This window comes from Panthera tigris, chromosome E3 (assembly GCF_018350195.1).
Source record: "Panthera tigris isolate Pti1 chromosome E3, P.tigris_Pti1_mat1.1, whole genome shotgun sequence".
NCBI classification, from domain to species: Eukaryota; Metazoa; Chordata; class Mammalia; order Carnivora; family Felidae; genus Panthera; species Panthera tigris.
The window spans coordinates 5,170,426-5,184,441 of record NC_056675.1 but is presented as its reverse complement, the minus strand read 5'-3'; the positions used below and the strand labels follow the sequence as shown (position 1 = coordinate 5,184,441).

Here is a 14,016-nt window from a genome sequence, read left to right as displayed (position 1 = left end):
AGACTCTGACCCTTAAACCGACTGGGCCGCCCAGACGCTCCAGTAGTTTGTCTGCGTTTTTGCCAGCATTTGGTGTTGTCACTGTTTTGCATTTTAGCCGTACTAATAAGTATATAATGGTATCTTGTGGTTTTAATTTGTATTTCCCTGATGCCTAAAGGTCTTGAACTTGTTTCCATGCGTTTATATGCCATCTGTATATCCTCTTTGGTGAAATATCTCTTTGCTATCATTTGCTTATTCTCTATTGCAGTCTTTGTTTTTATTCTGTTGAGTTTGAGAGTTCTTTCTATAGTTTAGGTAACCAGGCCTTTGTTGGATATACAGGTTCCAAATAGTTTCTTCTAGTCTGAGGCCTGTCTTTTCGTCCCCTTAACAAGGTTTTTCACAGAACAAAAGTTTTTAATTTTAGTGAAATCTGATCTTACCTTTCATGGATTATGCTTTTGGTTTAGTTTATGGTTTTTTGTTTGTTTTTTAGTTTATTTTTGAGAGAGCGCACACAGGAGGGGCAGAGAGAGAGAGAGACTGAGTGAGCACAGGAGGGGCAGAGAGAGCCTGATGCAGCGCTCAAACCCCTGAATGGTGAGATTGTGACCTGAGCCAAAATCAAGAGTCAGATGCTTAACCAACCTAGCCATCCAGGTGCCCCTAGTTTAAGTTTAGTTAAAAGTATCTTTGCCTAGTTCTTGATCCTAAAGATTGTCTCCTGGTTTTTTTGTTTTTTTTTTTCCTAAAAATTTTATACTTTTACACTTTAGGTGTGTAATCCATTTAAGTTAATTTTTGTATAATGTGAGGTTTGGGTGAAGTTAGTTGTTTGTCTATAAATGTCTGTTAGTCCAGCACCCTTTGTTGCAAAGGCTGTCTTCTCTCTGTTGAATTGCTTTCACATCTTTGTAAAAAATCACTTGGGCGTATTTGTGTGGGACTGTTTCTGGGTTTCCTATTCTGTTCTCTTGAAGTATATGTCTGTCCCTCCATACAGTAGCTATGTCATAAGTCTTGATATCAGATAGGATGATTCCACTCACTTATTCTCTTTCAAAACTGTTTTAGCTATTCTTGGTGTTTTGTCTTTCCATGTAAATTATAGAATAATAGTGTCTATACCTACAAAAAAATCTTGCTGAGATTTTGATAGGAGCTGTGTTAAAGCTGAATCTCAATTTGGAGAGAGTTGACATCTTTACTTAGGTTGACATTTTCCATCTGTGAATATGGTATGTTTCTCCATTTATTTAAATCTTCTTTACTTTCATCCCTGTTGTGTAGTTTCAGCATGTTTTGTCTTATTTTGTTAGATTTACACCTGAATATTTTTTGAGGGATTGTAAGTGGCATTATATTTTTAGTTTTGGTGTCCACATGTTAATTGCTGGTATATAAAGATACATTTTATTTTTGTATGTTAATCTTATATTCTGTGATCTTGCCAAACTCACTTATTAGTTCTAGGCATTTTTTTTCTAGACTCCTTGGATTTTTCTATTAGTCCTGTTATAGGCAAGTGTGGACAGTTTTACTCATTCCTTACTGATTGGTATGCGTTTTATTTCCTTTTCTTGTCTTATTTCACTGGCTACAATTCAGCACTATGTTGAGTAAGAATGAGAGTGGACATCCTTGCCTTGTTTGTTATTAGAAGGAAGAGCAGTTAGTTTGATATTAGCGGTAGGTTTTATGGTATATGCTCTTTATTAAGGTAAAGAAGTTCTATTTCTGTTTTTCTGCTTTCTATCATGAATAAGTGTTGATTTTTGTCAAATGCTTTTTCTATATCAAATTGATGTGATCATGTGATATTTCTTCTTTAGCCTGTTAATATGGTAGATTATACTGGTAGATGTTCCAATTCCAGTATTCAGTTGTCTTTATATCCCTGGAATAAACTCCATTTGGTCTTTGGAGTTAGTATTATTATTTTTAAAAGTTTTTATTTAATCTCCCAGTCCTCATCATAACTATTTCACCCATCCCCCTACTCACCTCCCCTCTGGTAACCATCAGTTTGTTCTCTGTAGTTAAGAGTGTTTCTTGGTTTATCTCTCTCCCTTCTTTTTTTCCCTTTGCTTGTTTGGTTTTTGAAATTACACGTGAGTGAAATCATGTATTTGTTTTTCTCTGACTTTTAGTGTTTATCTTGAGAGAGTGAGATTGCACATGTGCACAAGTAGGGGAGGGGCAGAGAGAGAATCTCACTCAGGCTCTGTGCTGTAAGTAGAGCCTGATGCGGGGATTGATCCCACAAACCACAAGACTGTGACCTGAGTTGAAATCAGGAGTCCGGATGCTTAACCAACTGAGCCACCCAGGCACCCCTGACTGACTTTTTATGCTCACCATTACGCTCTCTAAGTACGTTCATGTCATTGCAAATGACAAAAATTCATTCTTTTTCTGACTTAATATTCCATTGTGGGTATATATTCCATCTTCTTTATCTGCTTATCAGTCAGTGAACACTTGGGCTGCTTCCATATCTTGGTTATTGTAAATAATGCTGTTGTGAACATAGGGATGCATTATGCATGAATTAGTGCTTCTGTTTTCTTTGGGTAAATACCCAGTAGTGTAATTGCTGGATTGTAGGGTAGTTCTGTTTTTAACTTTTTGAGGATGCTCCATACTCTTTCCTAGAGTGGTTGCACCAGTTTGCATTCCATCAACAGTACACAAGGATTCCTTTTTCTCTGCATCCTTGCCAACACTGTTGTTTCTTGTGTTGTTGATTTTAGCCATTCTGACAGGTGTGAGGTGGTAACTCGTTATGGTTTTGATTTGCATTTCCCTGACGATGAGTGGTCACGAGCATCTTTTCACGTGTCTGTTGGCCATCTGGATGTTGTATTGGAGAAATGTCTGTTCATACCTTCTGCCCATCTTTTAATTAGATTAGTTGTTTTTCGGGTGTTGAGTTTTACAAGTTCTTTATATATTTTGGATTCTAGCCCTTAATCGGATATGTCATTTGCAAATATCTTCTATTCCATGGGCTGCCTTTTAATTTTGTTGATTGTTTCCTTCGCTGGGCAGAAGCTTTTTATTTTGATGAAGTCCCGATAGTTTCTTTTTGCTTTTGTTTCCCTTGCCTCAGGAGACATGTCTAGAAAGATGTTGCTATGACTGATGTCAAAGAGGTTACTTACTGTGCTCTCTTCTAGGATTTTTATGGTTTCAGGTCTCATATTTAGGTCTTTAGTCCATTTTCAATTTGGTTTTGTGTTGGTGTAAGAAAGTGGCCCAGTTTCATTCTTTTGGATGTTACTGACAGTTTTCCCAGTGCCACTTGTTGAAGACACTTTTTCCAATTGGATATTCTTTTCTGCTTTGTCTAAGATTAATTGACAGTGTAATTGTGGGTTCATTTCTGGATTTTCTTTTTTTTTAATTTTTTTTTATTTTTTATTTTTATTTAAAAAAAATTTTTTTTAATGTTTTATTTATTTTTGAGACAGAGAGAGACAGAGCATGAATGGGGGGAGGGGCAGAGAGAGAGAGGGAGACACGGAATCTGAAACAGGCTCCAGGCTCTGAGCTGTCAGCACAGAGCCCGACGCGGGGCTCGAACTCACGGACCGCGAGATCATGACCTGAGCCGAAGTCGGAGGCTTAACCGACCAAGCCACCCAGGCGCCCCCATTTCAGGATTTTCTATTGTGTTCTATTGATCCATATATCTGTTTTTGTGCTGGTACCGTACTGTTTTGACCACTACAGCTTTGTAATATAACTTGAAGTCTGGAATCGTAATGCCTCCGGCTTTGCTTTTCTTTTTCAAGATAGCTTTGGCTATTTGGGGTCTTTTGTGGTTCCATACAAATTTTAAGATTGTTTGTCCTAATTCTTTGAAAATTGCTGTTGGTATTTTGATAGAGATTGCATTAAATGTGTAGATTGCTATGGGTAGCATAGACATTTTAACAGTATTTTTCCAGTCCATGTGCATGGAGTGTCTTTCCATGTCTTTGTGTCCTCTTCTGTTTCTTTCATCAGTGTTTTATAGTTTTCAAAGTGCAGCTCTTTCTCTTCTTTGGTTAGGTTCATTCCTAGGTATCATTGTTTTTGGTGCAATTGTAAATGGGATAGACTTCTTAATTTTTCTTTCTGCCGGTTCATTATTGGTGTATAGAAATGCAGCAGATTTCTGTACATTGATTTTGTATTTATGACTTCACTGAATTCATTGGTCAGTTCTAGTAGTTTTTTGGTGGCGTCTTTTCAGGTTTTCTATATTGAGTATCGTGTCATCTGCAAGTACTGAAGGTTTTACTTCTTATCAGTTTGGATGCCTTTTATTTTGTTTCATGTCTGATTGCTATGGCTAGGGCTTCCAGTACTGTGTTGGATAACAATGGTGAGACTGACATCCCTGTCTTGTTGCTGAACATAGAGGGAAAGCTCTCAGTTTTTTCCCATTGAGGATGATACTAGCTGTGAGTTTTTCATACATGGCCTTTATTATGTTGAGGTATGTTCTCTTTAAACTTACTTTGTTGACAGTTTTATCATGAATTGGATGTTGTACTTTAACCTGCATCTGTTGAAATGATCGTATGGTTTTATTTTTTTAAATTGATGTGATGCATTACATTAATTTGCAAATATTGAACCTCCTTTGCAACCCAGAAATAAATCCCACTTGATCATGGTGAATGATTTTTTTAATGTATTGTTGGATTCAGTTTGTTAGTATTTTATTGAGGATTTTTGCACCCATGCTCATGAGGGCTTTTGGCCTGTGGTTCTCTTTTTAGTGGAGTCTTTATCTGGTTTTGGTGTCAGGGTAATGTTGGCCTCATGGAATAAGTTTGGAAGTTTTCCTTCCTTTTTTGTTTTTTAGCATAGCTTGAGAAGAATAGGTATTAATTCTTCTTTAAATGTTTGGTGGAATTTGCCTGTGAAGCCATTTGGCCCTGAACTTTGGTTTGTTGGGAGCTTTTTGTTTTTTTAAAAATTTTTTTTTTTCAACGTTTTTTATTTATTTTTGGGACAGAGAGAGACAGAGCATGAACGGGGGAGGGGCAGAGAGAGAGGGAGACACAGAATCGGAAACAGGCTCCAGGCTCCGAGCCATCAGCCCAGAGCCCGACGCGGGGCTCGAACTCACGGACCGCGAGATCGTGACCTGGCTGAAGTCGGACGCTTAACCGACTGCGCCACCCAGGCGCCCCAATGTTGGGAGCTTTTTGATTACTGATTCAATTTCTTTGCTGGTTATTGGTCTAAGTTTTCTGTTTCTTCCTCTTTCAGTTTTGATAGTTTGTATGTTTCTAGGAATTTATCCATTTCTTCCAGGTTGTCCAATTTGTTGGCACATAGTTTTTCATAATATTCTCTTAACTGTATTTCTGTGGTGCTGGTTGTTTCTCTACTCATTTGTGATTTTATTTGAGTCCTTTCTCTTTTTTTCTTGGTAAAGTCTGGCTAGAGGTTTATCAATTTTATTGATTTTTTTTTTTTTTTTTTTTAAAGAACCAGCTCTTGGCTTCACTGACCCATTCTATTATTTTTTTAGTTTGTGTATCATTTATTTCTGTTGTAATCTATATTATTTCCTTCCTTTTGCTGGTTTTTTGTTTTGTTTGTTCTTTTTCTAGCGCCTTTAGGTGCAAGGTTAGGTTGTTTATTTGAGATTTTTTTTGCTTCTTGAGGTAAGCCTGTATTGTTGTAATCTTCCCTCTTAGAAGTGCTTTTGCTACATCTGAAAGGTTTTGGACCACTATGTTTTCATTTTCATTTGTTTCCATTACTTTTTAATTTATTAAAAAAAAAAACCTTTTTTGAATGTTTATTTATTTTGAGAGAGCATGTGTGTGCATACACAAGTAGGAGGGGGACAGAGAGAGAGAGGTGGAAAGGGAATCCCAAACAGGCTCCATGCTGTCATCCCAGAGCCTGACACAAGGCTCGATTTCACAAAACATGGGATCATGACCTGAACCAAAATCAAGAGTCAGACACTTAACTGAGCCACCCATGTGCCTCTACTTTTTAAATTTCGTCTTTGATTTCCTGGTTGACCCATTCATTGTTTAGTATGATGTTTTTTAATCCATGTATTTGTGGTCTTTCCAAATTTTTTCATGTGGTTGACTTGTAATTTCATAGTGTTTGGTCAGAAAAGATTCATAGTATGATTACAACCTTCTTGAATTTGTTGAGGGTTGTTTTGGGGGCTAATGTGTGATCTATTCTGGAGAATGATCCATGTGCACATGAATGTGTATTCTGCTGTTTTGGGATGGAATGTTCTGAATATGCCTGTTAAGTCCATCTGGTCCAGTGTCGTTCGAAGCCTTTGCTTCCTTGTGGATGTTCTGTTTAGATGATCTGTCCATTGATGTCAGTGGGGTGTTAAAGTCCCCTACTGTTATTGTATTATTATCAATTAGTTCCTTCATGTTTATTATTTACTGTTTTATATATTTGGGTGCTTTCGTGTTGGGTGCATAAATATTTATAATTGTAGTATCTTCTTGTTGGGTTGTCCCCTTTATTATTGTTGTTTATTTTTATTTTTATTTATTGTAATGTTTATTTTTGAGAGAGAGCTAGCGTGAGCAGGTGTGCACACAAGTGTGGGAGGGGCAGAGAGAGAGAGAGAGAGAGAGAGAGAGACACACACACACACACACACACACACACACACACACACACACACACAGAATCCGAAGCAGGCTCCTGGCTCGGAGCTATCAGCACAGAGCCTGATGCAGAGCTCAAACCATGAACTGTGAGATCATGACCTGAGCTGAAGTCGGACACTTAACTGACTGAGCCACCCAGGCACCCTGTCATCCTGTGTCTTTTGATTGGAGTGTTTAGTTCGCTTGTATTCAAAGTAATTATTGGTAACTATGTAATTATTGTCATTTTACTACTTGTTTTGTGGTTGTTTCTGAAGATTTTCTCTGATTCATTCTTGTCTTTCTCTCTTTCATGGTTTGCTGGTTTTCTTTGGTGATATATTTGGATTTCTTTTTCTTCTTTGTGTATTTATTACTGGTTTTTGATTCGTGGTTACCATTAGGTTTGTGTATAACATCTTTTGCATATAGCAGTCTATATTAACTTGATGGTTGTTTAAGTTGGAACCTATTCTTTACTCCTTTCTTCCTCACATTTTAGGTATATGGTGTCATATTTTACATCCTGTTGTTAGTTTCTTGACTGATATTTTACAGAAATATTCATTTTTACTGTTTTTGTGCTTCCTACCTTCATATTGTCATTTTTGGTCTTTCCTTTCCACTCAGAGTCACCTTTAATACTTCGTGCAGGGCTGTTTTAGTGGCCACTAACTCCTTTAGTTTTTGTTTGTCTGGGAAACTCTTTCTCTCTCCTATGCTGAATGGTAGCCTTGCTAGATGGAGTATTTTTGGCTGCAGGTTTTTCCCATTCAGCACTTTAAATATATTATGCCACTGCTTTCCGGCTTGGAAAGTTTCTACTGAAAAATCCGCTGGTAGCCTTACAGGGTTTCCTTTGTATGTAACAGCCTTCATTTGTCTTGCTGCTTTTAATATTTTTTTTATCACTATATTTTGCCATTACAATACGTCTTGGTGTGGATCTACTTTTGTTGATTTTGTCGGGGGTTCTCTGTGCCTCCTGGATCAAGATATCTATTTCCTTCCCCAGATTAAGGAAGTTGTCAGCTATTATTTCTTCAAATAAATTCTCAGCCTCTTTTTTTCTCTTCTTCTGGGATCCCAATATGAATGTTATGTTTGATGGAGTCACTGAATTCCCTAAGCTTATTCTTGTTTTGCATAATTCTTTTTTCTCTCTTTTGTTCAGCTTGATAACTTTCCATTACTCTTTTAGGCCATTAATTTGTTCCTCTGCTTCTTCCAACCTGCTGTTTATTCCATCAAGCATGTTTCTCATTTCATTTATTGAGCCCTTTATCTCTGCTATGTTATTCCTTATCTCTGTTAATGGTCTCACTGATGTCCTCCACTCTTTTCTCAAGTCCAGCTAGTATCCTTATGATCATTGCTTTAAATTCTCCGTCAGCTGTGTTACTTAAAACTGTTCCACTCAGATCTCTGGCCATGGCCTTCCTGTTCTTTCATTTGGGGCAAATTCCTCTGTCTTCTCATTTTGTCCCTGTGCTTGTTTCTGTGTGTTAGGACAGTGACCTATGGTTCCTGGTTTTTGAGGGTAATGACTTTATGGAGAGGTCACATAGTGCCCCGCAGTGTAGTATCTCCTGTTCCCCAAGGCCTGGCGCTGCCAGGAATGTCTCCACTGTGAGCTGCGTGTGCTCTGCTGTTGTATTCTGGCCACTTTACCTTTCAGGCTGATTGCCTGCAGGGGCTCTCTTTGCCTGTTGTGGGCAGTGTTTGGTCCCTGGCCTGAATGTGATGAGTTTTAACTGGGTGTGCCCTGATCTGCTTGTAAAATGAGACCTGTTGCTGCTGCCACCCAGAACTGAGGCCTTGAAAAACTCCTGGCTGGGGGGATGGAGGTTAGCAGGGGTTTAGTTTGGTCTTCTGGGGGAGGGACCTGCTGCACTGGGACTGTGGCAAGTGTGACTGGGAAGGGAGGTTCTTCCAGAGCATGGGGGGGCGGCGGGCGGGGAGGGCTTAGTGTCAGCATGTTAGGTAGTGAGTGTTGGTGCTGTCCTGGTTCCCACAGGTGGCTCCTTGTTTACACTGCAGGGCAGAGGGAAGGAAATGCTGGTGGCCAGTGTCTTTGTTCCCAAGGGGGTCTCTCTGTGAACACTCTCTTTCTTGGACATGCTCTGTGATGAGCAGCTAACATCCCTACTGTGTGCCTCAGGCACTCGTCAGATCTTGTTTCCACGCTGTAGGTCTGTTTTCTCCAAGAGCAGCAGCAGTGTCTTCTGATCTCTACCAGAGCCACTTACTCTGACCTTTAAAACTCCAGGCTTTAAACCCTTCGGGTGGTAAGAACTCAGGAAATTTGGAACCTTTTGCTTTGCGAGCCAGTTGCTCTGGGGATTCTTCTCCCCTTGCACTGCCCTGTGTGCCAGTATGTCTCTTGCCCTGCCCTCTTCAGTGACTGCAGCTCCCTCCCTACTGCAGGAGCCACATTTTCTCTCCCAGTCGGTGGCTCTGCTCTTCCTCCTCCTTCATGTGGCCTCTCCTCTGCCGCTAGTTGTGGAGTTTGTTCTGCCAGTTCTCAGATCAATTTCTAGGGTATTTGGGATGACTTGATAGTTACCTTGTATTCGTGGGACGAGTCGAGCCTCGGGTCCTCCTAGTCCGTGGCATCTTCCCCTCTCTCCTCTGATGCGTAATCATTTTTGAGTTTTGCTGAATTTTACTTGTAATATTTTATTAAGGAATTTTACATATCTATTCATGAGAGATGGTGGTCTGTTTTCTAACTTTATACCATATTTGTTTGGTTCATTATCAGGGTAATACTAGTTTTATAAAAAATGAATTTGGGATACATTAACTCCTCTGGATTTTTGAAGAGATTGTGTGGACTTGACGTAGGTTCGTATTTAAACATTTGGTAGCCTTTATCAGTGAAGCTATCTTGGTCTGGAGCTGTACTTTTTGAGAGTTTTTAAATTACAAATTCAATTTTTTGTATCTGCAAGGTTTTGTTTCTGATATTGGTAATACCCATACGTTGCCCTTTCAGCAATGCTTTAGCTGTGTCTCTGCATTTTTGATATGTTGGTTTTTCATTAGTTCAGTGCATTTTTAAGTTTCCCTTGATATTTATTTTTTGATCCATGGATTATATAGAAGCATGTTACTTAGTTTCCAGGTGTTCATTGATTTTCCTGTTATCTTTCTCTAATTTCTATTATGATTCCAGTGTGGTAGAAAACATATCCTTTATTATTTCAATTCCCTTAAAATTTTTAAATGTGTTATTTATTTAATTAATTTTTTTTTTTTTTGAGAGCGAGGGAGAGCTCAAGCGATCACGTGTGCACAAGCAGGGGAGGGACAGAGAAAGGGGGACAGAGCATCCAAAGCAGGCTCTGCACTGAGAGCAGTGATCCCAGTGGGGGGCTCAAACTCACAAACCGTGAGATCTTGACCTGAACCTAAGTTCAGCACTCAACTGACTGGGCCACCCAGGTTCTACTCTCTTCAATTTTTTGAGGTTTGTTTTGTGGCCCAGGATATGGTCTATCTTGGTATATGTTCCATGAACCCTTGAAATGAATTTGTATAGTGCTGTTGTCTGGAGTGTTCTATAAGTTGTCCATATCCCATTGGCTGATGATATTGCTGAGTTCTGTATCCTTGCTGATTTTCTCATTGTTCATTTATTGACAGAAGGATGTTGAGGTTTCCAGCTCTAGTTGTGGATTTCTCTATGTCTGTTTTCAGTTCTATCAGAGTTTGGTTCATGTGTATTGCAGCTTTGTTGTTTGGTACAAACACATTGAGGATTGCTGTAAGTTTTTGTATATATGTATATACATATATATATATATATATATGTATATATATATATGTGTGCATATATATATATACACATATATGTATATATACACATATATATACATATATGTGTATATATATATATGTATATAAAATGGAGGTATCATATGATTGAGTCACGTTATCCCATCTACTTTGTTAATCTGGGTTTTCTTAATTGGTATATTTAGAACATTTACATTTTTAAGCTTATTGACAAATCAGGACTTAAGTCTGTCATTTTGTTTTCTCTCTGTTTTTTGTTTTTGTTTCCTTCTCCCTGCCTTCCTGTGGGTTACGTGAATATTTTTTTATAATTTTGTTTGGATTTATTTTTAACTTTTTTGAGTATATGTAGTCTTTTTAGTGGTTACTCTAGGTTTGCATTATATATACATAACTTATCAGAGTCTACTGGTGTCATTTTACTAAATAAAGGTAAGTGTAGAAACCTTCTATCTCTCTTTAGTCTCCCCTAATTGTCAGGTAATTAAATATTTCGTCCACTTACATTTAGAACCATATCAGTGACAGTGTTATAATTTTTTTGATCGTCACATAAGTTAGAAACTTGAGAAAAAGAAAGCCTATTATATTTGCCTTTATTTTTTGTTACTATTTCTTTCCTCCTTTTTGATGTTCCAGGGTTTCTGTTTTTAAAAAATCATTCCCTTTTTGTTGAGAGAATTCTTTTAGTCATTCTTTTAAGGTATGTGTACTGGTGACAGATTTTCTTAGTTTGTTTTTTTAATTTTTTTTTTTAACATTATTTTTGAGAGACAGAGCGTGAGCAGGGGAGGGGCAGAGAGAGAGAGGCAGGCACAGAATCTGAAGCAGGCTCCAGGCTCTTAGCAGTCAGCACAGAGCCCGACGCGGGGCTTGAACTCATGGACTGCGAGATCATGACCCGAGCCGAAGTCGGATGCTCAACCGACTGAGCCACCCAGGCGCCCCCAGATTTTCTTAGTTTTTGCTTCATCTGAGAACGTCTTGATTTTGCCTTCATTCCTGAAGGTATTTCCACTGTGTGTAGGGTTCTGGGCGGATACTCCTTTTCATTCAGACCTTGAAAATTGTGCCACTTCCTCTGGCCTCCACCATTTTTGATCTGAAGTCTGTCATTTTTCTTGTTTATTTCATACACACACACACATACACACACACTTTCATAGGTAGTGTACTGTTTTCTTTCACCGCTTTCAAGATTCTGTCTTTAGTTTTCAGAAGTTTAGTTATGATATGTTTTGGGATAGGTTTCTTTTTCCTGTTTGGGGTTTGCTCAGCTTCTTGAATCTATAGACTTCTATTTTTTACCACATTCGGGAAATTTTCAGCCTTCCTTCCGTGTAATACTTTTTCAGCCCTCTGGGGCTCCTCTGGGAGTCTGATGACATGTGTGCTACATGTTTTGTTAGAGTCCCACAGGTCCCTGAGGCTCTGTTCATTGCCCCCCCCCCCGCCCCCACCAGTCTCTTTTCTCTCCATTCTTCAGAGTAGGTAATTTCTGCTGTTCTGTCTTCATGTTGACTGATTTTTTTCTTCTGCAATCTCTATTCTTCTAACTTATCCACTGAGTTTATTTTGATTATTGTATTTTTTGTTTCTAAAGTTTCCACTTGGTTCTTTATATCTCCTATTTCTTTGTTGAGTCTTTCTGTATTTTTCAGTTGTTCCTAGGGTGTTTGTAATTATCAGCTGAGCCATTTTTCTCTTGGTTTCTTTAAAACCTTTGCTAGATAATTCTGACATCTCTATCATCTCAGTGCGGGCATCATCTCTTTATTTTTTTTCACTCATTTGAGAAATGATGAGTGATTTTCAGTTGAAACCTGGATGCTTTTGTGTTACAAGTTTTATGTGGATCTTATCTAATGATTGCTTCAGCGGGCTTTCTGTGATAGCACTCTGGCAAAGGAAGTAGTATTAGGTTGAAGTAGAAGTCCGGGCTTCTGCCCGTGAAGCATGGGGGCAGGGGGAGGTTGGGGCTCCTCGTTCCTGCTCTCCACCTGGTCTCCACTGACACCACAGCAGCTTTGTACCACTGGGTGATGTTGAAAGTCCTGATTCTGATACTATCCCAATGGCGAATTGGAGGGAGTCGTCTTCACTACCAGGGGCTGGCATCCAAGTCCAGGTTCCTCACCTGACCTTTGCTGTGGGATGAGGTGTGATTGTTATCACCCCACATGGATGAAAGTTCTAGCTCCTAATCCACCTTCTCTAACACTACTACGAGTGGGTGGGTTGGGTGCCCCATTACAGCCTGGCAAGTGGAAGTTTAGGCTGCCTACTTGGCCTTTGCTGGCCTAGGGGTCTGGGAGTCATTGTTTTTCTGTGGTGTGTGCCTAGAGTAGAGAATTACTGTCTAAAAGTTTTCTGTCTTGCCACGCTGGTCTTTTGGCTGCAGAAAGCAGGCTTTCACTGGGGCTTTATCCTATTTGTTGGTGTTTCCAGGTTGCTAGCTTCTTTAGCTCTGGACTATCTGAGGCACAAAGAAAACCCAGGGAACTTGCCACAGTGTCATTCTTTGGGTTCCGCAGTTGCTAGCTTGTCTTTTCCTCTTTCACTGCCTTCTTATATTTGTTTTACAGACAACGTCCAGGGCTTTTCTATTTCGCAGAGGAATGGGAGGAAGAACCTCTCCTCTGTCTTCCCAGAAGTGAAAGTCTCATCTTTGTGTTAGAAAGATGTTTTCATGGGGCCTAGAATTCTGTGCTCTATACAGTGTGAGAAGAACATTATTCTTCTAATACCTGAAAGGTGTTACTGTGCTGTTTTCTGTTCCGTGTTGTTTCTGACAAGAAGTCTGTTGTCAGTTTTAGCTTTGTTTCTGTATACATGTTTTGTTTTGTTTGTTTGTTTTACTCACTGCTTTATGATGCTGTCTTTATCACTGTCCTAAGCAGTCTGACTAGTTTTTGTGTAGTTTTCTCGTGTCTTTTTCTGTTTGGGACTTACTGAGACTCTTAGATCTGTAGACGTACTGTTTGAAATTTGCATGACTTCTAGTCATTTAAAACATTTTTATTTTTGTCATTAGAGTAATGTTAAACTTTTTGGTGCACAGTTCAATGAATTTTAACACAGGTATAGATTCATGCAAACCACCACCTTTTCAGGAAACAAAACCGTAGCATCATTCTAAAAATCTCCTTTGTGCTCTCTATATATAGACAGTCATTATTTCCTGAAATACTCTGTTCCTTCATACCCCAATTATATGTATTTTTAGGGGCTAACTTGGAGTCCCACTGCTCACTGATATGCTAATGTTTTTGTTGTTCTGAGTTTGTGTGTGTATGTGTTTCGTTATGGATTATTTCTGTTGCTAAGTCTTCAAGTTCACTAATGTTTTCTTCTCTTCTGTCTAATCTGTTATTAATCTCATCTGTGTTTTTCATCTCAGAGATTCTACATTTCACCTGTAAAGTACATTTGGATCTGTTTCCATGGCTCCCCCTAACATGCTTTTGCTTTTTTCTACCTCCTTGAACACATGAATGTGTATATAATTTATTTTTTAATGTCTTTGTCTCTTGATTTTATCATCTGTGCCATTTCTGGGTCTGTTTCTGTTTATTTTCTCCTTGTT

General features: G+C 38.8%; 1 protein-coding gene across 8 annotated transcripts in view; it reads left to right on the top strand.

Annotated features, from left to right (window-relative positions):
- Positions 1-14,016, top strand: part of USP42 (ubiquitin specific peptidase 42) — a 77,761-nt gene that overhangs the window by 43,287 nt on the left and 20,458 nt on the right. The gene's annotated exons all lie outside the window — the stretch shown is intronic.